At 42.0% G+C, this 27,052-nt stretch overlaps 1 protein-coding gene and 1 pseudogene across 1 annotated transcript in view; one reads left to right on the top strand and one right to left on the bottom strand.

The window, feature by feature from the left end:
* The window catches only part of csmd2 (CUB and Sushi multiple domains 2), a 1,720,603-nt gene that overhangs the window by 1,590,405 nt on the left and 103,146 nt on the right, over window positions 1-27,052 (bottom strand). The window lies entirely within an intron of this gene.
* Window positions 26,654-26,826, top strand: LOC145358044 (U2 spliceosomal RNA; annotated as a pseudogene).

Raw genomic sequence — 27,052 nt, 5'->3', positions numbered from 1 at the left:
TCACTCCCCAATGACTGTCCAAACCTCTCAATTACGCCCAATTGCTGACGACTGCATCCCACCCCCACAATCCCCACCCCCAAAGCCACGCCCCAGGCATGCCTGCCCGTCACCTCTTCCACTTACCTTACACCCTTAAGTTCTCTCCATTGTTTCTCAAAGTGGCTTTAAATGTATTGGAACACGACAGCTAAGGATGTGAAAAGGGGGATGTGCTTTGATTTCCCTCAAATGCTTTTAAACCGTGAAGGAAGGACTCCCAGAAGAGTTACGCTCCATGTTTTTGGGAAGTCTGGTACAGACTTCTGGGTGAGAAATGTGAATTTCTGGTGCAAGGTAAGTAAATAGAAACAGAAAAGCAAACTGATAGCAATTGTTATTCCTTGGAAATTTAGCCCTTTATTGCAGATAGCACCATTAAAGTATGCAGTATAACTTAAACAACATATACAGGCATGCTGGTCAGCAAATACTTTAGACTACAAAATAATGCTCTTTTTGAACTTTGAGACCATGATGCATGATGCAAACTTTATGCTACCTATTCATCACCATAATCACAGTACACAGCCCGGTGTGAAATGTGCTTCTCACTGGTTGCACATTCAGCAGGGGATCTAGGTGTTAAAGCGGATATCACAAGTTCCACTAAGCCTGCATTCTTAAAGGCAACCTACAATCTCTTAAATCAGAGGAGTATTCATAAAACTATAAGACCATAAAACAAAGGAGCAGAATTAGGCCACTCAGCCTATCAAGTCTGCTCCACCATTCAATCATGGCTGATATTTTTCTCATTCCCATTCTCCATAACTCCTGATCCCCTTATTAATCAAGAACCTATCGATCTCTGTCTTAAAGATTCTCAATGACCTGGCCTCCACAGCCTTCTGCAGCAGAGTTCTACAGATTCACCACTCTCTGGCTGAAGAAATTCCTCCTCATCTCTGTTTTAAAGGATCATCCTTTCAGCCTGAGGTTCTGCCATCTGGTTTTAGTTTTTCCTACTAGTGGAAACATCTTCTCCACGTCCACCCTATCAAGGGCCTTGCTGTATCCTGTAAGTTTCAGTAAGATCCCCCCTTATCCTTCTAAACTCAAATGAGTACAGATCCAGAGTCCTCCACCATTCCTCATATGACTGCAGTTGCAAGCGCAACTATTTGCTACGGATTTGAGTAGAGCAGCAGGCCAGTGAGAGAGTTCCCAAATGCTTTCTCATGTAGAGTCGGGAGTCTTTACTAAGGAGGTGAAAAGGAGGAGAATAGTCCTGTTTCTGCAGGGGGACCAAGATCCTCCAGATACTGACTGCCAAAGTAATGGAAGTAGGTGGCCGCAGACAGCAATTCAAAGAGTATGTCCACAAGGATATAGCTGAAGTGCCACAAAATGTTCAATAACCTCAGAACAGCAGTCAAGCTGAGATTCTGTACGAGGGCATACTGAAAACAGGATAATATTGAATATTTGGCAGAAAATGGTTCTGGGTGGAATAAGGTGCTCTGAACAAAAAGGGTGACTGAGTTGGCTTATAACAAATGTTGAAGAGGAAGGAAAGCTCTAAAAATAAATTGGTGGATGCAAATCACCAACTATCAGATTGCTTTACAAACAGGGATGCATGTTAAGGGTTTTAGAGAAGGAATGTCTCACAATGTAATGCTTTGTTCAGAATTTAGAGGTTGCAGGTTTAATTTGTTTTGAAGTTTTTGTTGTATATATAAACTCTTATTTTTATGTAAAGAGAGAGAAAAGGGAATCTGTTAATTGTATAGAATTGCATTAACTGGGGAATCACTTGTACCCTTATAAATAGGAACAAACTGCTGTTGGGTTGGTAGATTAGGAGATGTGCATTTGTTATCACAGCCTCAAAATAAGGGGGTAGCAGTTTAGAATGGAGTTGAGGAGGAACTTCTTCACTCAAAGAGTGGTGAATCTCTGGAATTCTCTGCCCATTGAAGTGGTGGAGGCTACCTTGTTGAATATATTTAAGTCACGGGTAGATAGATTTCTGATAGGCAAGGGAATTGAAAGTTATGGGGAGAAGGCGGGAAAATGGAACTGACCCCTTCAGATCAGCCATGATCTTATTGAATGGCGGGGCAGGATCGAAGGGCTAGATGGCCTACTCCTGCTCCTATTTCTTATGTTCTTATGTGTTATCTCTGAAAAATAAATGTATAGAAATGATTGTAAAGATTGGTTCCTGTTCTACCCTTCATCTTTTTGGAGTGTTGAAGGGAATGAATGAACTGGGTCTTCCGAGACCATATATAACTTCAACAAAAAAGGCTTTATTCAACATGCTTGAGAGAGAGAGCAGTACTCAGAGCTATAATTTTAGCTTCTTCCCAGCTACTCTGCTAATCATAGGTTCTTACACATTCTTATACTTTCTCACGTTACAAAGTGCTACATTTCCATTGGGTCATCAGATTGTTACTTTAAATTTGTTAAAGTTCTGTTTTGATCACATTATGCTGATCCATTGTCCTGTGTGCTTTATCATTAATCGTTTTCTGAACATATCCTCTTTGCAACATCAAAGCACTGTAGTTATCAAGCTGATTTCAATGGTGTGTTAATTGTCCCTGTTTCCCTGATACTTGATTGGTTTTCCAGAGACACAATGACTCCTCTAGACGTTTTGGAGTCTTGATAACTGGTGTTGATTCTCTTACTGCTGCTGTAATCTCAGAAAGATCTCACCTGGGGAGGTGACTTTTTAGTGCCATCTAGGATGTAGTTATTTGTAATTTTCTGTGTGTCTGCCTACAGTGAGTGTAGAGACTACAATCAGGCTACCTTTTTAACCCTTTCCATTCTTTCCTCTCCTGCTGCAGCTCATGCTCCTTGGGTTGCCCTCGTAGAAGAGTATAACACAGTGGACTCAGCTGGAGACTTTAATGGGAATGGTGTACAGCATACAGATCTGAGCTCAGAGATTTTTAAGTTTTATTGCAAAATTGGTCCAGAACATATTGTCAATGTCAAGGAGCCAGGTAGCATCCAGTTTCAACTTGGCAGAGGGTTCAGTGCAGTGCTTGAAATTCACACTTTCAACTGTGGGAAGAACGACCAACTCCATGACAACACTTGTGGACCCAATCTTGATGCAGTCTGATGGCGAACTTCTCATCTCCCATTGCAGCAGCTGCAGAAGCCACCCAATGTCACCCACTGGGTGAAGCAGTGGAAGTTCAGAGCATTGCCATGAGATCCACACTTGATGCAATGCAAGTTCAGATCATGGCTACAGATATTAGTGCTCAAAGGAAATTGGCAGGCTCTCGGAACAATGCAGTAATCTCTGCTGCAGCAGATTAACAGGATTGCTGAGGTACCTCCAAAGTAACAGTGGCTTTATGGTGCACCAACTTACTGTCTTCCCTCAGGCTCCCACTGCCATTCCACCAGTGCCCCTACTAATGCTCGTTAGTCATTGACTGATGCCTCTTGTCGGGGGCAAGCAGCCAACCTTTGATTTGGCGTGGTAGTTCAAATAGGGTGAAAATTACTAACTGACATCGCAATACAGCTACTTCCAGGATAGCAAGTATTCCTCAACATGTTGCACTGTGCACGATCGCACGTCAGCTGCAGGAGGTGATGTTCCTTGCAGTTCCCCATCAACATGCAACATCCACAGAGCCACATGCGTGCAACCTATGACTGTCTGCACTATTTTGAACCATGGCAAAGCTGTGTTCTTACAACTGCTCGCCAACCAGAGAGAAAAATATGAAAGTCCCCTCAGTTGTAGAAGTCCTCTGTTATCTCCCTGATATAGCAACTTATGACAATCTGAGCTGGTAGCATGCTGCTCGCTCTAGTTTTGAAGAATTTGTTGGCATGGAACTTGAGTGCCACAATGATCTTCACTTCAAGCTGGCAGTGCCATTGTTGCCCAATTCTGTGACTGCTGATCCAGTTGAAGGTACTAAATTTTAATTGCTACACACTTCAGGAACCATACTGCCTTAGACATTGCTCCTGGCTAAGCGGGAGGTAGGAGAAACATTCATAAAGTGGGTATGGCCCTCTATTGAGTGCAGTGTTCTCTTTCTCCTCCCTTTGTACAGCGTCCTCTTTCTGCTGCCTGCACTTCAGTTCCCCATTGTCCTGCAGACAAGAGGAATAGCAATGAGAATCTTACAAATGTGAAGATTATAAGTTTATGTTTGGGACTGTCCCTTCCATTTGTTAAAATGGAGTAGTGGTGACAGTCATGTGACTTTCTCCAAATCCTGCTTGACAACAAGTCTTTGTTTCTACGGAGACAGTGACATTATTTAACTGGGAAAAAAGCTGCAAAGTGTTCAATCATAGAATCACAGAAACCTATAGAACAGGAAGAGGCCATCTGGCCCATTGAGCCTGCACCAACAGCAATTGCACCCAAGCCCTATCCCCTTAACCCCACCAATTTACCCTGCTAGTCCTCCTGATGCTAAGGGGCAATTTAGCATGGCCAATCCATGTAACCCACACATCTTTGGACTTTGGGAGGGAACTTGATCACTCGTGCGGAACCCTTGCAGACATGGGGAGAACATGCAAACTCCACTTAGACAGTCACCCAAGACTTGAATTGAACCTGGAGCCCTGGTGCTAGGAGGCACCAGTGTTAACCACTGTGCCATCATGCCACCCTGTTCACACATACAGACATTGGGAAGAGCATTACTGTGGCCTTTTGGGAGAAAGTTATTTCAAAGTCTCAAAGGGAGTTGGGCAATTTAGCAGTTAGGCAAAGGCCTTGAAATTATGCTTTGTAACGCTGCAGGAAAATGGTAGCTGATCCCTTTCTGAGAAGGGAGTTGGTAGGAATGTCAGTCTTTATAAACTTTTACAGTTTAATCTCTACTTAATTCCAAGATAAAATGGAGTTGAATATTTAGAAGATGGTTAATCAGTATTTCTGCCTGGACAGAAGATCCATGTGATTTGGGTCACCATGGAGATCAGCTTTGAAAAGAGAAAAGACCACAGCACACAGGATTTGCTTAAGATATCTCTGAACCCCACGGCCAAGTCAGCCTGAGACAGAGCAGAGAGCTAGAGGCAGCCAGTGCATACAGTTCACCGTGCAGAATGCAGGAGAGAGCACATGCTAGGATTGAGAGGATTAAGTTTGTGAGGACTCAAACAAGGCTGGAGGGTTCATCTAACATTGGTTAGAGGAAAGAACCTCCAGGGTAACCCTCACCATGAAAGTCAATTCGGGGATTGGATGTTCACTGGATTTTTCCGGTCATTCACACCCTGTCACGATTGCCAGTGTGAATGGAGAATTTGGTGATTGGCCAAATCTCTGTTTACTGCAGCAGGTCCGGAAAATTCCAGCAGTGGGAGAATCCAACCCATTAACTGTCTGGAAAAGTAGAAAGGGTGCAAGCCAGCGGGAGCTGAAAATAATTTGCAACTGATCAATGAGAGAACAAAGTGTTCATTTAAGGAACAGATTACAGTATCTCCTGTGGAGGATTTTTTGGTCACTTCAAAAGTTACATGGGGGTCTGTAGTTTATTGGCAGCCAAATATTTAAATAATGTTACTTTTAGTTTGTTTATTGCAGTAAAAATCTACCTTGAAATCCTCTTCTGTGATCTTTGCAATTGGCTTTTTCAAAAAGTTATTGGTCTCAGCTGGGTTCACCTTGTTCGAAGCTCTCACCAGGGTACATAACAAGAAATAACATGTTCTTTGCTGGCATGCCTTCAAAATAAACTCAACTCCTGAGAAAAATTCAGCACTGCTACCTTCGATCTCCAACAGTGTTTCAGAATTCCTTCAGCACTAATTCTGTAGCAGACAACGAAGCCTCACCTCAAAGTCTTATGATGGCGTCTTTAATAGTGTGAATGGCATGTGCTGGGTGTGCAGGGAGTGGGGGGGAGGGGCAGGCAATGAGGTGCGGGGTTGGAGTTGAGTCCACCTCATGTGTTCAGCTGAGAGTGTTTAAGAGAGGACATTTACAGGATTTGTTGAGGTCCTAAATGGCAGGTCAGGCGCCAAATCAACACACGTGCACTCACACCATTCCAAATCTTCTCAGAAAGGGATCAGCTACCACTTTCCTGCAGCATTACAAAGCCAAATTTAGAGGCCTTTGCCCAACTGCTAAATTGCCCACTTAGTTGTGGTTGCACAAGAAATTTTTAAAGATGTGTGTGTAAATAAGATAACGAGGACTGGATATTCCAGATATGCAACCTCCCCCCACCACCCCCCACGGTGGGCTTTCTCAGCAGTCGGGTGGGCAAGCCATATGGAAGCCCATACAATTGGGCGGAACTGGAAGATCTCACCAGGGACTAGTGTTGCAAAGCCAGTGCTCATCCAACTTCTGAAAAGAGTAACCTAAGCAAAAAAGCCTTGTGTTAGTCACTTGGCAGAATCAGTTGACTGGAACCAAATTAGAATGAAGAGGCAGAGAGTGGGGGTTAATGGGTGCTATTCGGATTGGCGGATGGTGACTAGTGGAGTGCCCCAGGGGTCGGTGCTGGGGCCTCAGCTATTTACCATCTATATAGATGATCTGGAGGAGGGAACCGAGTGTAGGGTGTCGAAATTTGCTGATGACACCAAGATTGGGGGAACGGCAAATTGCGCGGAGGGTGTGGAGAGTCTGCAAAAGGATCTAGATAGGCTGGGCGAATGGGCCAGGAAATGGCAAATGGAATTTAATGTTCTTGAATAACTTTTTTGTTTCTGTCTTCACGGAGGAGGACATGAATAATTTGCCGGTTGTTAGAGATGGAAAGGTGGTAGGACTGGAGGGTCTTAATGACATTACTGTTACTGGAGAGGTGGTGCTCGACAGACTGGAGGGGCTGATTGTGGACAAGTCGCCAGGACCGAATGGAATGCATCCAAGGGCTCTGAAAGAAATGGCAGAGGTGATAGTGGATGCCTTGGTGGTTATTTTCCAGACGTCGCTGGATTCCGGGGAAGTGCCGGAAGATTGGAAAACGGCTAATGTTACGCCGTTGTTTAAGAAGGGTGCCAGGCAAAAGGCAGGGAATTACAGGCCGGTTAGTTTAACGTCTGTTGTAGGTAAAATGTTAGAATCCGTCATCAAGGAGGAAATAGCGAGGCATCTTGAGAGGAATTGCTTGATAGAGCAGATGCAGCACGGTTTCGTTAAAGGGAAGTCGTGTCTGACAAATTTACTGGAGTTCTATGAGGACGTGTCTAGGGTGGTGGATAGAGGAGAGCCAGTGGATGTGGTCTTTCTTGATTTTCAGAAGGCGTTTGACAAGGTACCTCACAAGAGGTTATTGCAGAAGGTCAGGGGACATGGAGTTGGGGGTAGGGTGTTAGCGTGGATAGAGGATTGGTTGTCAAATAGGAGGCAGAGAGTGGGGGTCAATGGGTGCTATTCGGATTGGCGGATGGTGACTAGTGGAGTGCCCCAGGGGTCGGTGCTGGGGCCTCAGCTATTTACCATTTATATAGATGATCTGGAGGAGGGAACCGAGTGTAGGGTGTCGAAATTTGCTGATGACACCAAGATTGGTGGAACAGCAAATTGTGCGGAGGGTGTGGAGAGTCTACAGAAGGATCTAGATAGGCTGGGCGAATGGGCCAGGAAATGGCAAATGGAATTTAATGTTGGCAAGTGTGAGGTGGTCCACTTTGGTAGGAATAATGGTAGGAAGGATTATTATTTACGTGGCGAAAAACTGTAGCAGGCGACGGTGCAGAGGGACCTCGGGGTCCTGGTGCATGAGTCACAAAAACCCAGCTTGCAGGTGCAGCAGGTGGTCAGGAAGGCGAATGGGATGCTGGCCTTCATAGCAAGGGGGATTGAATATAAAAGTAGGGAGGTCTTGCTGCGGCTGTATAGGGCATTGGTGAGGCCGCAGCTGGAGTACTGTGTGCAGTTTTGGGTGCCGTACTTACGCAAGGATATTTTGGCCTTGGAGGGAGTGCAGAGGAGGTTTACTAGGCTGATGCCGGAGTTAAGCGAGTTGAGCTATGAGGAGAGGCTGAATAAATTAGGCTTGTACTCGTTAGAGTTTAGAAGAATGAGGGGAGATCTCATTGAGACATATAAGATGATGAATGGGATGGATAGGATAGAGGTGGAGAGACTCTTACCGCTCAGAAAGGACAGTAGGACTAGGGGGCACAGCCTCAAGATAAAGGGGGGGGTGGTTTTGAATGGAATTGAGGAGGAACTTCTTCACTCAAAGGGTGGTGAATCTCTGGAATTCTCTGCCCATTGAAGTGGTGGAGGCTACCTCGCTAAATATTTTTAAGACGCGGGTTGATGGGTTTTTGATAAGAGAGGGGATTAAGGGTTATGGGGAGAGGGCGGGAATGTGGAACTGAGCCACGACAGATCAGCCATGATCTTATTGAATGGCGGGGCAGGCTCGAAGGGCTAGATGGCCTACTCCTGCTCCTATTTCTTATGTTCTTATGTTCTTATGTTGGCAAGTGCAAGGTGGTCCACTTTGGTAGAAATAATGGTAGGAAGGACTATTTCTTACGTGGCGAAAAACTGCAGCAGGCGACGGTGCAGAGGGACCTCGGGGTCCTTGTGCATGAGTCGCAAAAACCCAGCCTGCAGGTGCAGCAGGTGGTCAGGAAGGCAAATGGGATGCTGGCCTTCTTAGTGAGGGGGATTGAATATAAAAGTAGGGAGGTCTTGCTGCAGCTGTATAGGGCATTGGTGAGACCGCAGCTGGAGTACTGTGTGCAGTTTTGATCGCCGCACTTACGCAAGGATATTTTGGCCTTGGAGGGAGTGCAGAGGAGGTTTACTAGGCTGATACTGGAGTTGAGGGGGTTGAGCTATGAGGAGAGGCTGAATAAACTAGGCTTGTACTCGTTAGAGTTTAGAAGAATGAGGGGAGATCTCATTGAGATGTATAAGATGATGAATGGGATGGATAGGATAGAGGTGGAGAGACTCTTCCCGCTCAGAAAGGACAGTAGGACTAGGGGGCACAGCCTCAAGATAAAGGGGGGGCGGTTTAGAACGGAGTTGAGGAGGAAGTTCTTCACTCAAAGGGTGGTGAATCTCTGGAATTCTCTGCCCGTTGAGGTGGTGGAGGCTGCCTCGCTAAATATATTTAAGACGCGGGTTGATGGGTTTTTGATAAGCGAGGGGATTAAGGGTTATGGGGAGAGGGCGGGAATGTGGAACTGAGCCACGACAAATCAGCCATGATCTTATTGAATGGTGGGGCAGGCTCGAAGGGCTAGATGGCCTACTCCTGCTCCTATTTCTTATGTTCTTACGTTCTTATATCTGCATTTTACTCTATGTCCAAGTTGGTTAAGGTCCACATGATTACATGCGTCGATGAATCATTACTTACACATACTAATACAGAAAAGCATCCTAAAGGGAGAGGGAAAGATAGACACTGACCCAAAGGAAGAAACAAAAAAATTAAGGGAAGAGTCAGAATGTCGGAAGCTTTAATGTTGTGTACAGCAAAATATTACTACAGATTATCAGTCTTTCAAAATGTTCAGACTTGCATCATTTTCATCCTGACTTTTCTTCTAGAAAAATGAGCAGAATACTTTAAATGTACTGATTTCCAATACCTGCTCCAATATCTCTCTCTGTCAAGGTTCCCTGCACGACCCATTTTATTTCCATGTTCACTCGAATGAAGATTGATCTAATGCTGGGGAAAGTAACGATTTTCACATTACGGCATTTGCCATGTTGTAAGCACCGGAAATCAAGATGCAAAAACCACGAAGCCATGGATAACTGCTGGAATGATTGAGTCCACAGAGGGTAAACTGAGAAGACCAACCTTGAAAATGTGTTGTACAATATCCATGTTGTGGAAGCAGAATTGTGGCAATTGAGATTTATTCTGTATCGACTATGCAATGCATGGATCTTTCCTTCAACAATAAAATGCTTGAAAGGATTTTTTTTATGTTGTCCTGTCTATCTTGGTACCATGATAAGCCATTGCAGAGCCAGTGGAACCAAAGTTTCGATGTCAAAACTGACATTTTACTGCCGGGGCTACAGGAGTCTTAGCATGCAAACAAACAACAGCATTTAAATGCCAAATATATCTGCCACAGATGATCTGCCTCAAGAAAATGAAAGGCCCAGCGTTTGTTACCAGAATTCTACCAGAATTTTGTTACTTCACACGAGTAGCAATCCATGGAATTAGTCAGATACCACCAAAGAAATCAACCTCAGAAACTATTCCGATCACCTCTCAATTCCTGAACTAATGTAAAAACATCCAGAAGGTTGTGACAAATTTGGCAGCTTCAAGGGAGGTGTAATATTCTGCTTGCAGGAAAATGTGAGCCCGTCAACTGATCTTGTACATTTTTGATTTGATTTGATTCATTATTGTCACATGTATTAGTATATTGTGAAAAGTATTGTTTCTTGCACACTATACAGACAAAGTGTACCATACACAGAGAAGGGAGAGGGTACAGAATGTAGTGTTACAATCAATCATAGATAGGGTGCAGAGAAAGATCAACTTAATGCAAGATAGGTCCATTCAAAAGTCTGATGGCATCAGGGAAGAAGTTGTTCTTGGTACTTGACCTCAGACTTTTGTCTCTTTTTCCCAACAGAAGAAGATGGAAGAGAGAATGTCCAGGGTATGTGGGGTCCTTAATTATTCTGGCTGCTTTTTTGAGGCTGCGGGAGGTGTTGACAGAGTCAATGGATGGGAGGCTGGTTTGAGTGATGGACTGAACTTCATTCATGACTCTTTGTATCTTACAATTTTGGACAGAACAGGAGCCATACCAAGCTCTGATACAACCAGAAAGGATCTTTCTATGGTGCATTCATAGAGGTGGGTGAGAGTTTTAGTAGACATGCCAAATTTCCTTAGTCTGTTGAGAAATTCGAGGTGTTGGTGAGCATTTTGCACGTTGCAAATGCCAGTAGCTATAAGAATAAACAGTAAAAGATTCTGCCAACAAAAATTGTGTAAAACCATCATTGAAGGGCAGCTGTGTGAGGAGACATTGGTTCAAATGAGCATGTATTCACTGAATCTAGAAGAATGAGAGGGGATCGAATTGAAACGTAAAATTCTGACAAGGCTGAGACAGATCAGATGCCAGGAAGTTGTTTCCTCTGGCTGAGGGGGAGGTCTGGAACAAGAGGTCACTGTCCCTGGGTATGGGGTAGGACTGAAATGAGGAGAAACTCAGAGGGTGGTGAAGCTATGGAATTCTCTACCACAGAAGGCTGTGGAGGCCAAGTAACTGAATATATCTCAGAAGGAAATAGATCTCTGGACTCAAAAGGTGTCAAGGGGTATGAGGAGAGTGTGGGAGTATGGTGCTGATTGGAGGGCAGGATTTTACAGCCTCGCTTGGGTGAGACTGGAAATTTGCACCCAAGGTCAACGGAGATTTCCGTTTACGGACCATCACCCGCTCGAATTCCAGGCGGAGTGTTCTGGCCTGAGGATCACTCATGATCATACTGAATAGTGGAGCAGTGACTGACCTACTCCTGCTCCTATGTTTCTATGTTACGATGCTACATGAGACAATTTGGCTTCTCCCAAGGAGTCATTTTTAAAGGCAGCTTGATTATCGTACCGGAATCTTTGCAAAGATGGTGCGGAAATGACTGTACATTTTAGCACATCTGGAAATAATCATTAGGTAAAGGTGGAGGTTATATACTATTTTAGCGCTTCCAACAATTCCTAATCTGTCCAATCAGATGAGGGAATCTGGGTCAACTCCAAGGCATTGCAAATGTTTGTGTTAAGATGAGCATTAGATGGAGGCAAGTGAATTCACAAATTGAGTGTTTAACACCAAATGATGGCCGAAATTGTTTTAAGAATTTTCCGATCAAAAGTCAACAGAAAAATGAATTATACGTTTCTGTAAATTATTATGTAACTTGAATGGGGGGACAGTTTTGTCTCATCTCCTATTCAACAATATTTTATGTGGTGTTTTGAGGGTTCCTAAGCACCGAGTAACAGATAAAAGCAAATTTCTGCGGATGCAGACAAACAGAAAATGCTGAAAAATCTCAGCAGGTCTGACAGCATCTGTGGAGAGGGGGAACATTGTTAATCTTTCATGTAAGAGCTCTGAGGCAGAGTCATCCAGATTTGAAATGTTAACGCTATTCTCCACAGATGCTGTCAGCCCTGATGAGATTTTTTAGCATTTCCTGACTTTAAAAGAAAGTTGCATTGTTGACCAAGACGTTAAAAATTACAAGCCAGAAATAGGGCAGGAAGTAGAAACGCATTTTCTCCAGTAATTTGTTACTATAATGGTGACAAGAGAGTGGCCTTCAGGTAACTGAAGTGTTAGGTACATCTAATACTCTGATTTGTTAAGAGTTTCAGATCAAGCTGCACCAATAATTATTTTTGGAAATAGATTCTTTTAAGATGAACAAATTATTCTCGTGGTTTGGTTACAAGCATGTTGTGATTTCAAAGTTTGACTATATAATGCAGAATATTATTCTGCTGCTCAAGAAAAGCTGTGTTCACCCAGACTCATCTAGTTTTGCCACTAAGATCTAATTTCTCTGACCATCCTGAAATGAATACCATTAGACAGAAACGTTGGCAGATTTCCAGCTAAATTTCCAGCTTCGTGAGTATCTGTTGTTTGTCTTCAACCATCAATAATAGCAAATGACCCGTAATTGATATCAACATGAGTCAATTGCTTTTCTTTCTCGCAACACAAATCTTGAATTGCATGAATGCTGAAGATAAGAACCAAGAGCAGGAGTCAGTAATTCAGCCCCTCGAGCCTGCTCCTCCATTCAATACAATCATGGCTGATCTCATCGTGGCCTCAACTCCACTTTCCTGCTCGCTCCCCAAAACTCTTCAACCCATTGCGAATTAAAAATCTGTCTATCTCCTCTTCAGATCGACTTAATGTCCCGGCATCCACCACACTCTGAGAAAGTAAATTCCATAGATTCATGACCCTTTGAGAGAAGTAGTTTCTCCTCATCTCTGTTTTAAATCTGCTAGCCCTGATTCTAAAACTATGACTTCTCATTCTCGATTGACCCACAAGAGGAAACATCCTCTGTACATCAATGCTGTTAATTCCCTTTAGCATCTCAATAGCATACCTTTAGCATTCCCTTTAGCATACCTCAATTAAATTTCCCCTCATTCTTCTAAACTTTAGACAGTAATGGCCTAAGCTGCTCAATCTCTCTTTGTAAGACAAATCCATCATTTATGAAATGAATGTAGTGAACTTCCTCTCAACTTCCTCCAATGCCCTACATCCCTCCTCAGGTAAGCAGACTAAAACTGTACACAATACTCCAGGGTGCTGTCTCTCAATGTGTTTTCAGTTGCAGCAATCTTTCCCTTTCATGTTCTATTCCTTTAGCAATAAATGCCAACCTTCCTTATTGCCTGCTCTCGCTGCATACTAGTTTTGCTGATTCATGCACAAGCAACCTGATGTATTGTTATCAAACTTCATTCAGTAGCTGAGCTTTTAATATACATTCTATTGTTTTGATGGCATCTGTCCACGATGGAGGGTGGTATGTTAATCAGAACCTGAGATGATCTAGTCCATAATCTGCACACATGAGCTTATTGAGCAAGCTAGGTTTAAAACCTTGAATTTAAGGGTGCATTCAGGTGTCAGCTATTTGAATCTAGCAGGGCAGATTCAATTTGGACTGCCAAGGTTGTGGTTTTTCCTCTGCTAGCTCATCATCTTCTATGAGGAGAATTCCCTGATTCATAGAATTAAAGCTTTTTCAGTTTAGTTTAAAGTTTATTTGTTGGTGTCACAAGTAGGCTTACATTAACACTGCAATAAAGTTACTGTGAAAATCCCCTCGTCACCACACTCTGGTGCCTGTTCGGGTATACTGGGGGAGAATTTAGCATGGCCAATGCACCTAACCAGTACACCTTTCGGATTTGGGAGAAAACCAGAGCACCCAGAGGAAACCCGTGCAGACATGGGGAGAACATGCAGACTCTGGATAGACAGAAATCAAACCCAGATCCCTGGCTCTGTGAGGCAGCAGTGCTAATCACTGTACTACCTTGCTACCTCAGGCACAAATCACTGACTGGTGTACTAAATTTATACATCGAAGTCAATTGTCACAACAGTGCCACATATTGTTCTGTGGTCTTTCCATTTCCCTGGCATTGCTGACAGAATGTATATCCGTCATCACACTTTTCCTTAACCCAAAGTATTTTTCAAAAGCACTTAGCCATATCAAACATAGTCGTACCTTGTGTGAGCTGCTCAAATGTCCACTGGCTTTCTACTCTGAGGCAATGTGTACGTATTGCTTTCTGGTGGATCACTGCGATGTTTAGACTGTGCATCTCTGTAGCGATCAAGTAGGTCTTAAACCCCAAACCCCATTGCTCCCACAGAAGGTGAGGATCTTGCAGCAAGCTAAGAAATGTTTCTGAAGCTGGTCAAGTTAAACTTTCCATGACCATCCCTGTCATTATCTTTATTACATATTCGCTATCTTTGTTCTATGTGTCTAATTTATTTCAGAACAATGTAGAGATAACACTAGTTCCAATTCTACAATAGATTTATTTGCAGTACTTACAAATATCTCTGAAATTCTAAGACTTCAACACAGGATAGAATTCTCCCAAAGCGCTACTAATGGCTTCAATGACAGGTGGTTGGGAAATTCAGCATGCTGTTCATTTTATGCCAATTCATTTTACGCCAATGTGAATTTCCCATGGGATCTTCTGCTGGTGCCCATCACAGCAGATTGGAAAACCTACTGGAGGTTGGTGTAAAACTGATTTGCATCCTGCTAATGGAATGCAGATGAAGGCCTGACCGGAATCTTCCACACACGCTTGATATTCTGCGTCACCAGCAGGGATAACACTGGCCCAGAATACGTCCAGAATATTGTGGCGATCAGAAGGCAGGATTTACCTGAAGAATGTCAGGGGTTGTCTCTGGACTTCAAGACAGAGGCCACCAGCAACCCTGGATCCTGAAACAGCATAGTACTGGAGAGGGGGAGCCTCCCTGGGTAGATCTTCAAATTCCGTGTCTTTGAGGGGTTCTATCTTCCAGCCTTACACTGTTTCTAGAGATCTATCTTCTTTTCCATGAAGTTTATCTTCTTTCATCAATGGTGGGTCAGTGATGTTGGTTGTCTTTCCAATGTGGATGTCAGATGTAAATGAGGGACACGTTTTCCAGTCTGCCCCATCATGGAACATGGCACTAAATTCCTAGCTGCATAATTAATGAGGACAGGCCAGAAGAGAGAATGTGGCTTCCTGTCAGCCTCTGAGCAGGAAATACTCCTCGTTCCCACACCCACCACAGGACTTACTCACAGTGGCAGAATTCCGCCTACTCTCTCAGCCAGATACCCAGATCTTTTCTCTCAAAGCTTCTGTTTCATGGACTTTCTCGCTGTCCCACAGGCTTAGGCAATCATAAGCAATTAAACAGATCGGAGAACAGATCAACACATTCAAACACAGATCAATAAACCCACTGACTAACACACAGTGAATGCTGGAAATCTGAAAAAATGCTGAAAACATCCAGACAGTCTGTGAGACTTAAACTCTTTCTCCTATTTCAGGTGTTCCAGATGGTTTGGAGACAATTAAAAATGTCTTTGTTCCTTCTGGAAATGGGCATGAGTTGCACTCTTTTTAAAACCAACAATCCATTTGCACTTTCACTCCATCACACAACCTGATCTCCTGATTAATACCATTTCAAAAAGGGATTTTTAAAAAGATATTTTATGTGCACCACTGATGATCTAACCTATGATATATCCTATAGGGCGGTATGGTGACACAGTGGTTAGCGCTGCTTCCTCACAATGCCAGGTACCCGAGTTCAATTCCCGGCTTGGGGCACAGTCTGTGTGGAGTCTGCATATTCTCCCCATTCCTCCGGGAGCTCCGGTTTCCTCCCACAGTCTGAAATGTTTATCCAGCAGATAGAACTCTTCATTTTTAGGTAATAAAAATGAAACAAAACTTACTCCAATTTACAAATCAAAGGAAAAGGTTTAATAAAGAAACTTCATTAGTCCAACATTTGTGGCCCCACCTTGGACCATACCAAACTTCCCCACAATTCCCAACAGATTCTTATTTATACTGAGTCAGCTGACAACCACATCATTTTGTCATTGATTACATAGTTTACTGGAGACAGCTTGTCACCATTGATCACACCACAACAAATCCAATGTTATCATTGGTTACATTTTAACATGAAAGATACATTGGTCAGGTGCATTGGCCATGTTAAATTCTCCCTCAGTGTACCCAAATAAGCACCAGAGTGTGGCAACCAGAGGATTTTCACAGTAACTTCATTGTAGTGTTAATGTAAGCCTACTTGTGACATAATAAATAGGTTTTGAAACTTATTCTATTGCACTTGACTGATGTTCATTCTATTCAATCTCACTACTGTGCAGTAGTCGGTGCACACTCAAGAACATGATTTGAACTGCTCGAGTTAATTAAATTCGACCATCTATATGTTCAGTGCCAGCTGAACAATGTATTTATTGCTTATGGTGTTTAAATAGATGTTTCTCATAACCATAGTCTATCAATTGAAACACCTCTACTTGGTTAATTCTGTTTAAACCGGAAGGTGAAATGTCTACTTATTAGCATTTTGAGTCTCATGCAATTGTCTATTAAACTGTCAATTTAGATCCATTCATTTCACGGTTCTTGTGCAGGAAGTATTATTCTGGAAATCAATTATTTCAATTTTATCAAGCTGGGCATCTTCTTATCATTAGTAACTATTCAGCTACCTACATTAAAATCCAATGCTTAAGAACATTGAATTGTAGTCTTTTAGATCTCTAGGTGTAAACATTACAGGTTTGTCTCAGTTGATCATGCGAGAGAGAGAGAGAGAAAATATCCAGCTTTTTGTAAATGCCGAAGATAACCCATTTTCTGCTGCAGTGCTGCAGCCAGTGTTGAAATTATTGGAAACTCGCTTTAGGTTGAAGGCAGGAATGATTTTCATTTCCTGAAGCCCCACAAGACCATCTGGCAAATTCAAAATGTCAGAGTCTTTCGGATTCCACAGCTTCCTGTGAAATATTGCTGCAAGAGAATATAAGTATTTTAAATGTACGAAACAGCGAACTACAAGAATAACATTGGCCATGAACATAATTTATATAGCTCAATCAGCCTCTTGAGTTCCTATCTTTCAAATTGTTGTTTTTGCACATTCTCAGCCAATAACTCTATGTTTGGGTGGGACGGTACCACAGTGGTTTGCACTGCTCCTTCACAGTGCCAGGGACCCAGGTTCGATTCCTGGGCTGGGTGACTGTCTATGCGAACTCTGCAAGTTCTCCCTGTGTCTGCGTGTGCTTCCTTTGGGTGCTCCACTTTCCTCCCACAGTCTGAAAGACGTGCTGGTTAGGTTCATTGGCCATGCTAAATTCTCCCTCAGTATCCCTGAACAGGCAGACCGTGGTGATTTGGGAATTTTCACTGTAACTTCATTGCAGTGTTAATGTAAGACTATTTGTGACACTAAATAAATAAACTTTGAACTATATTTCAGTTTGTGTGCACAGGTGGGCATATATTTTATTGATATATTTTCATCTTCCAAATATTGTTTGCAATTTTTCTGAAGAAGGGAACCAACTCTCATAGAATCCCTACAGTACAGAAGAAAGCCATTCAGCCCACCGAGTCTGCACCGGCCACAATCCCACCCAGGCCCTGTTCCCATAATCCCACATATTTACCCTGCTAATCCCTCTAAAACTGGGGTCAATTTAGCATGGCCAATCAGCCTAACCCACACACCTTTGGACAGTGGGAGGAAACCGGAGCATCGCTGAGGAAACCCATGCAGACACGGTGAGAATCATGCAAACTCAACACAGTCAGTGACCCGAGGCCGGAATTGAACTCGGGTCCCTGGCACTGTGAGGCAGCAATGCCTCACAGTGCCACTATGCTGCCCTAATTCTTTAGTTAGAAATTCAAGCTTTTCTCCAAAATAGTGAAAAGAGTTTATAAAAACTGCAGGACAGCAATGCAGCAACTGCTTGCAGGATGAACAACCCACAGGTTCTTATCTGCTAACCTTCTTATCCCAGATTGTGGTCTTGAATTCAATAAACAGGGCAATGTTCTGATGAAAGCAGTAAGAAGTCTCACAGCACCAGATTAAAGTCCAACAGGTTTGTTTGGAATCACAAGCTTTTGGAGCGCTGCTCCTTCATCAGGTAAGTCATCAGCACTCCGAAAGCTCCTGATTCCGAATAAACCTGTTGGACTTTAATCTGGTGTTGTGAGACTTCTTACTGTGCCCACCCAAGTTCAATGTCAGCATTTCCACATTCTGAAGAAAACATCATGACAGATGTCATTGGTCATTTAAAAAAAACTGATTCTGTGGTGTTCTACAGAAAAGAGAATTGTCCACCCCTGTTTAAATCTGGCTGATATTTAAATCTAGCATTCCCCCTCACATTGCTCTCAAAGCCTTTCGCATCCAATCCCACTCTGCCTTACCTGGAAGCTAGGAAAAATAAGCAGGTTTGTAGGGGGATTTGATAGAAGAGATAGTCCTTCAAAAAGGCAGACGTGATTTTAAAAGTGCAAAATAGAGCCTATTCTTGACTTGCACCCATTAGATAAGTTTGGTTTCAGTAAGCCAGCAGAATGGTCAAAAAGAATGAAGAGATAGGTAAGATTTAAAATTGCTTTGGGCTTGGGTAAGAGAGGAAAAAAGAAATCAAATGAAATGCATTGATATATTCAATGGCCAAGGAAATGGGATTTTCTCTTTGTACTTTCAACTGGTGAATAATGATGTGGACATATAGTTTACAGTACCAGATTATTCCAGTCAGCAGAAACTCAATTTTTGTAACAGAAAAATGTAATTGAAGAAAACAAGGAACCAAGTCAGTGGATGATTTTGTAATCATCACACATGATACCGATGGAACTGTGCATGGCAAAATGATTTCTGAACATACTGAGGTGGAATGACGAGATGAGGGACAGCTTGAATGATTACCCATTAGACGCCAAGTGAATCCTTGATAATGCAACAACTCAAGAGACATCAAGTCAGTAGACAGTGAAGTTATTAAGAGATCACCCAGATGACACCGGTAGAGAGAACAAATAGCCACAACAGGCGAGAAAAAACTGAGCAGCTGAATCATTTTCCCAAGCAGGATTATGAAAGAGATCCAGGAGCCTGGTAAAACAAAGAACCTGCAGTAAAAATGAGAGATTCCAAGCACGTACCAGGTAATTATGTCCATCCAGAGGAGAACTGTGCCCTAATTTTTGCTGAAATGGCCACTTCTAATCAGCACATTAGAAATAAAGAGCAGATTATAATGTTTCAAATAAACATCAACATGTTTTTCTGAGTGGGAAATGAAGAGACCCATGGATATATTGAAATGGTTTGTTACAAAAGGCCCAAGAGGATTTAAAACATGGGTAGATTGACCTGTGTAATTGTTAATTCCCAGTAAGAGGAAATAGAATCCCCTGTTAATGATAAATACAATTTACCTGGTCCAGAAAACACTCTAGTTGTAGGACAATGGTTCCCAAGTTCCTATTTTCAACAAACAGCATGGTACTAAGAAATTTTGCTTGCATTAGATCTTGGCTACACGTCATTACAAGTTTGTGGAAATATCCATAGGTGGATACCTTTAAAGGAAGTTTACGGAGTAAGTTTCATCGGTTTAGTCAATGCATTTTTGTAAATATCACATCCATTCAAATCTGAGAGAGCAATTTTCACTAAATAAAAGCAAATCACTGTGGATGCTGGAATCTGAAACCAAAAGAGAAAATGCTGGAAAATCTCAGCAGATCTAGCAGCATCTGTAAGGAGAGAAAAGAGCTGACTTTTCGAGTCCAGAGCTTTGTCAAAGCTTTTTTGTCAAAAGTGCCCTTTTGTCCCAATGTCCCAAAAGTCAATCTTTTGTCAAAGCGTCAAAGCTTTGACAAAGGGTCATCTGGACTGAAATGTCAGCTCTTTTCTCTCCTTACAGATATTGCCAGAACAATTTTCACCGTCAGTACAGAGACGTATCCCGTATTCAAAAGAAACTAAAAGGAAAGAATTCATTAAGATGGAGGAGACAGGAGTGATGGTGGGCACAGGAATGTGGAGGTCAAGTGCACACGCACAATACTGCACCAAAGCCCAAGTGTTAGCGTGCAAATTTAATGGCCATAATTGAATTGAACGAGTGAGTCTCAGGTGATGAACCTTGCCTCAATAAATCAGAATATAGCTGAGCTGAAGAAAAATATATTTTTGGAATTTCAAATTCTGTCACACCCCTCTGTCAAAAGAACCTGTGATGCTCATAACCTTTATCATAGAATCATAGAACCCTACAGTGCAGAAAAAGGCCCCTCGGCCCATCGAGTCTGCACCGAACACAATCCCACCCAGGCCCTACCCCCATCATCCCTACATACCATACCCACTAATCCCTCTAACCTACGCATCCTTGGACACTAAGGGGCAATTTCTAAGCATGGCCAATCAACCTAACCTGCACATCTTTGGACATTATCTCACCCATGTTGAAAGACTGGCATTCATTTTGCTTTCAAGCCCAGAGGAATTGCAAAAGAAAGCATCAATTTACCTGGCAGGTATCTGAGAGTTTCAATGCCTAAGAGATGACGTTCTGGCAAACAGAGAGACCCAGTCTCAACATTGCAATGTGGAAAAGAAGCTTGAAATAATACAGGTGTAAGGTGGAAGAGATCAAGAGAAATATCAATTCTCAAAGGGCAATCAAACTTAAGGAATATCTAATAGTTCTCAAGGTCATAAAAGTGGGAACGTGCAAAATCAATGTTTTACAGATTGCAAAGCATGGAGAAACATTCCCTAACTTACAATTTGCGCTGCAGAGAAACCTGAACCTTGCCTTTTGCATTAAAAAAATCTTCCCAATGCAGTTCCACCCAAAGGAGAAAGGAATTGCTCATCCAGAGAGGACACCAGAACTTTTAACTGATGGCCAGAACAAAATGGCAGGACCTCAAGCTTGGCAATGTCAGCCATTTATAATGGTCCAAGGAACCTTCCTTGATATGAGAAAGCCAACCACTTTTTGATAAGAACTGGATCAATATGAAGAAGGGGCACAAGATATTCTTTCAGATAACAGTTGCAATCTTGCTCAACTGCATTACTTTTAGAGATGTTAGTTTTCTACAGGAATACGTCCTGAACCGTTAGTAGGGGGCAACATGGCTGGAGTGGTGGGGTGGGAGGGGGCAACGAATTGGTGGGGGGGGAGAGTAGGTCATGTAATAGCACACTTAGTAATAAACAATGAGCCAGATTCAGTTAAAAGCCTAATGGATGCTTGAATATTTATCCTTTAAGTATATGAATCTGATTGAATTCCTCTTCATGTTTGAAAGGGAAAAACACAAAACAATGAGGAAAATTTTAAACTTGGTTAAGGCTGACTTCAATGCAATGAGACAGAGACTGAAATATTCCATCCTCATTTGCAGCTAGGATTTTTCGGAAATTTTGGCTGGAACGCCAAATTCTCCGTTCTTGCTCGCAACAGATCCTGCCCCGGGATAGGATTGGAGAATCCCACCTGGAGTCTATCCAAAGGAAGCTGGGAAAATCTGTTAAAGGGTAAGACAACACAAGATTGATGGATTTTTGATACAGTACCAATATAAATCCCTGAGGAGCAGGAACTTCACTTGACAAGAGAAACAACAGTTACACATAACTGAAGAATTGAGTGACCATTTAAGACTGAAAAAAAAACATGCAAAAATGCATAGATTCTGGACAGCAGAAAGGATGATAGTTAGAGCTATAAAAAGGGAGAATTAAAAGTTATTTGCAAAATTAAAGTAACATTTTTCTACAATTCTATTTGGAAAGGTGCAAGTGGGTCCTTGACAGCTGCTGATGATAATAGTGTCATTTAAAAGGAGGCAATGGCAGAAATGGCAAATAATGAATACAAAAATTGACAAATCGATGGAGGAACGGGTTAGCATGTTTGAAATACCATGGAAACTAAAACTGAAGTGTCACAGGGAGGTGTGCTCCAGGGTTTAGAGCTGGCCTCAACATTTCTCAATGATCTGGACAAAAGGACAGATAGTCAGATGGCATGGTTGCTAAATTCACTAAAGACACAAAGACTGGTAGAAAAGTAAGTTGCGAAGAGGATGCAAGGGGGTTACAAAGAGACATAGATCAGTTAAGTGAATGGACAAACATCTGACAAATGGAGTATAATGTGGACAAATGTGAAATTGTCTATTTTGACAGGAAGAATAAAAACAATTATATCTAAATAATATTGAAACATCTCCATTTGAGAGGTTGTGGAGCTATCAGAATACAAGAATCACAAAAGGCTAGTACGCAGGTACAGCAAGTAGCTGGGAAAACTAATAGCATGCCATTGATTATTGTGAGGGGAATTGATTATAAAATATGGAAGGCTATGTTTTACTGGCACAGAGTACTGGTGAGGCCACATCTGGAATATTGTGCACATTACTGGCTTCCTTATTTAAAGAAAGAGGTAAATGAATTAGAAACAGTTCAGAGAAGGTTTACAAAACTCAACCAGGAATGGGGGGGGTTGCTGTGATAACTCCCATAAGTTCCATGGGGAATGTCCAGTTGATCTCTCTGTGGGCTCACTGAATATGAGTTCCCTTGGTAACGGACAATAGCCCACCCAAGTAGAACATGTCTCTGAGCCTTTTAAAGAGAAACATTGGGAACGGTCTTGAATACTGTTGCCTCTGTTGGGACTTGTCTGAAAATTGTTGTTCCAGTTGGGACTTGTGTGTCCAAAAACACCAAATCCCAGATGGTGAAACCCCAGAAGGTGAAACCCTGGAAAGTGACAGATAACATAAATTACAAATGGACTCCATTTTCATTGAAACGGAGATTGTTTGCTGTTGTATTAAGGAAGGTCTATTTGCAGTTGACATTATATCAGCTTGTTGTTTCAATAATCTATCATTGTGAAATTATAACGTATTTGGATTGTAATGTATTTGGGTGAATTGCTTAAATAAAAAGAAATTGGGATTTGTGTATGTATGCCACAGAGTAATGGCTTTATTTCATGTTCAACAATAAATACTATTCCTTTCCAGTCATGCTTCCTGAGTTATTATTGTCGCCTTCTGAGGAAAGTTTGGAGAGGTTAGGCTAGTATCCATCGGAGTTTAGAAGAATAAGAGGTGACTTGATTAAAATTTTTAAAATTCTGAGAGATGTTGATAGAGTGGATGTGGATAGCGTAAGAACACAAGAACTCTGAGCACGAGTAGGCAATTTAGTCCCTCGAGCCTGCTCCTCCATTTAATACAATCACAGCCGATCTCAGCTTGGCCTCAACTCCACTTTCCTTCCCTATAATTCTGCTCCATGTTTCTTCTCGTGAGAAAATCTAGAACTAGCATGGTTAACTATCATTGTTAAAAATAAGGAGTGTCTCAATTAATTCAGAGACGAGGAGATATTTTTCCTCAGAGTTGAGAGTCTCTGGAACTCTTCCTCAAAAGGCGATGAAAGAAGGGTTTTTAAATATTTTAAAGGCAGAGCTAGATATATCCTTGATTAGCATGGGGGCAAAGAGTTATCTGAGATAGACAGCAATATAGAGTGAAGGTTACAATCAGATCAGCATGGTTTTGTTGAATGGCAGAGCAGGCTTCAGGGGCCAAATGGCCGACTCCTGCTCCTAATTCATACGTTTGTATGAATCGGGACAGGAAATTAAGATAAATGAAATATAGTCATGAAGAAAATAATGCGGCTTAAGATGCATAAATCTCCAGCTTTTCATCCAAGGTTTCAAGAGAAGTTGAGAGGATATTCCAAATGCCCACATTCTAACCATCTGAAATTTCTTGATGTGGAAACTGGTCCTTTAAGACTGGAAACTTTTGTATGTGGCTCTGCTGCTTAAGAAAGATGACAGGGGAAAAACAGAACGATAGAACAGTTAGCCTAGCATGTGCTTTTGGCAAATCACCGGAGTCCTGAATAAAGGATGGGGGTGACTGAACACCTTGACTGGTGAGAGAGAGTCAGCATGGATTTCTGAAGGGTAGATCGCGCCTTACAAACCTGAATGAATTTATGGAAGAGAATACTGAAGTAGTGCACAGTGGAATGTTTACTGATGCCATGTATGTGGATTTCTAGAAATGCCTCTTAAGAGACTATTAATTCAAAATTGAAGCCAATTACATTGATGAGAAATTAGCGACATGGATGGCAAGAGATAAAGAATGGGGATAATCTGCAGGTACTCCAATTGGCAGAAGTGACTAGTGATGCCCTGCAAGGGTCTATGTGGAGGGTTCAATATTTCACGATATTTATGAACAATACTGTGATAGAAAATCAGGTTTCCAAATGTGCCAAAGGTACAAAGATATACAATACTGTAAGCATTGTACATGTAAGAGTAACATTATGAAGAGATATTGACAGATTAAGTGGCTAGGAAAACCATTGTGACTGTACTTTAATGTAAGTCAATGTCATTCTATTCAATGTGGGGGCCATGACATAGGAAGCTTAGAAATAAGCAATGAAACAGACTTAGTTAACAGCCTAATGGGTGCTTGAATATTTATTCAATAGGGGTCAAAATATAATTGAGCTGAAAGAAATGTTTGAAAGGGAGGAACAACACAAAGAGTCATACCTAAAATGACTAATCATAGAAGAATCATAGAATCCCTACAGTGCAGAAGGAGGCCATTCAGTCCATTGAGTCTACACCGACCACAATCCCACCCATACCTTATCCCTGTTACCCCAAGTATTTACCCTGCTAGTCTTCCTGACACTAAAGGGCAATTTTCCATGGCCAACTTAACCCACACATCTTTGGAATACGGGAGGAAACTGGAAGAAAGCCACACAGACATGAGAAGAATGTGCAAACTCCACACAGACAATGACCCGAGGTGGAATTGAACTTGGGTCCCTGGTGCTGTGAGACAGCAGCACTAACCACTTCGCCACCATGCTGCCCCAACTTTGTAAGCATTATACTGACATTTTTAACTTGCAACATAGGAGAATTTGCACACCAAACACAGGAAGCAGCTTGCAACAGACAGAGCTAAGTGATCCCACAACCAACAAATCCAATCAAAGCGCTATACAGCTACCAAATCTATTGTGAATGGTGGTGGATAGTTAAACAACAAGTTTCACTGCTAGCCAAGTTGTTCCAGTACAGCTGAAACACTGCCATTTCACTGGCAATGCAGAAAGTTGCCGGGTACATCCTGCCCACAAAAAGGACAAATCCAACCTGGCCAATTACCATTCCATCAGTCTACTCTCAAGCATCAGTAAAGTGCTGGAAGGTGTTGTTGACATTGCTGTCAAGCAGCAATTACTTAGCAACAACCCACTCAATGCTGCTCAGTTTGAGTTACACCAGGGCCATTGAGTTACAACTTTAAATTCAAACATGGACAAAAGAACTGAACTCAAGAGGAGAGATGAGAGCGACTGCCTTTGACATCAAGGAGCCCAAGAAAATCTGAAATCAATGGGGATCAAGTGGAAAACCAGTGGAATCATATCTAGCACAAAGCAAAATGGTTGTGGTTGTTGGAAGTCAATCATCCAGAACACGAGTTCCTCAGTGTGGTGCCTGAGGCCCAACCATCTTCAGTTGTTTCATGAATGACCTTCCTTCTATCAGAACATCAGAAGTGGAGATGTTTGCTGATCATTGCCAACACTATTCATGACTATTCAGTAACTGAAGCAATCCATGTGTGGATTAGGCTGAGAAGTGGCAAGTAACATTTGCACCAAATAACTAAAAAGCAATGACTATCTTCAATAAGAGATGACCTAACTGTACCAAATTCACAAGATCCCTCCTAGGATGCATGTTGCACTATATCAGATTAATTGGCCTAAATGTCCTGACTAGAACAAAAAAGGAATGCACAAATAGTGTATGTTTCATGTCACTTATTAGCATTGCTCATAAAATGATCACAAAATGTGGGTTGGTATTTTGTACACTGTGAAACAGCACTGCAAAAGAAATTCAAACTGATCTGTAAAAAGTGCACTTCCATCTAATTTGCAATTTGACATTTTTCCAAACTGGAGAAATCCTGGAAAGTCGACGTTACCTTGTTAAATTTGCATGAAAACTGTCCTTCCATGTCACACATTAGTTAACAAAAATCCTACAGATTTCAGTTACCTCCAGAAATGTACATATATCCTTCCAATATACCCGAGTGTCTGGTATTTGACTGTTTTTGCACCATTTCGAAGCAAAAAATGTAATTTCTTGCAATTATTTTTGATAAGTAGCATTAAGCACTGGTTGGTAGTTCATGCCTCCAAGTCAGTAGGTTGTGGCTTCAAGTCCCCATCCAAGCCATGGGCTCAAAAATCTTAAGCTAATATACCAGTGCATTGAGTCAGTCTACACTTCCCACTACCTCGGAAAAGCAGCCAGCATTACCAAGGATTCCATGCAACCCAAGCATATTCTCTTCCTCCTTCTTCCATTGGAAAAAAGGATACAAAGGTCTGAGAATACGTACCAACCAACTCAAGAATCACTTCTCGGCCTTTTGGCTAAGATCAAGTGTAGTATCGACATGCTGTGCTTGGTTGAAGTCATCAGGTTACATTTTAGCTTCATTTCAAGCAATTTTTAAAAAGGGGCATCTCAGTCTTTTGGCTAAGATGCAAATGAAATCAAGCCTTGGAGGAGGAGCTATATCCACTCCAATCAGTTTGGACCAGGTAGATCAAGCCCAAGATAGGAGGTGAGAGCCCTGTCTTGTCAGCTTGGATCAGGAATGTTTCAAACTGTTGAGACTCTGAATTGGACTTGATTTGATTGAATTGGAATAAAAACAAAAAAAAAAGAAATAGCTTCTTCCCTGCTGCCATCAAAATTTTGAATGGACATATCACATATTAAGCTACTCTTTTTCTACACCCTATCTGT

This window comes from Carcharhinus amblyrhynchos, chromosome 24, assembly GCF_965287045.1.
Source record: "Carcharhinus amblyrhynchos chromosome 24, sCarAmb.v2.hapA, whole genome shotgun sequence".
NCBI classification, from domain to species: domain Eukaryota; kingdom Metazoa; phylum Chordata; class Chondrichthyes; order Carcharhiniformes; family Carcharhinidae; genus Carcharhinus; species Carcharhinus amblyrhynchos.
This window is presented reverse-complemented; position numbering and strand designations above follow the sequence as displayed.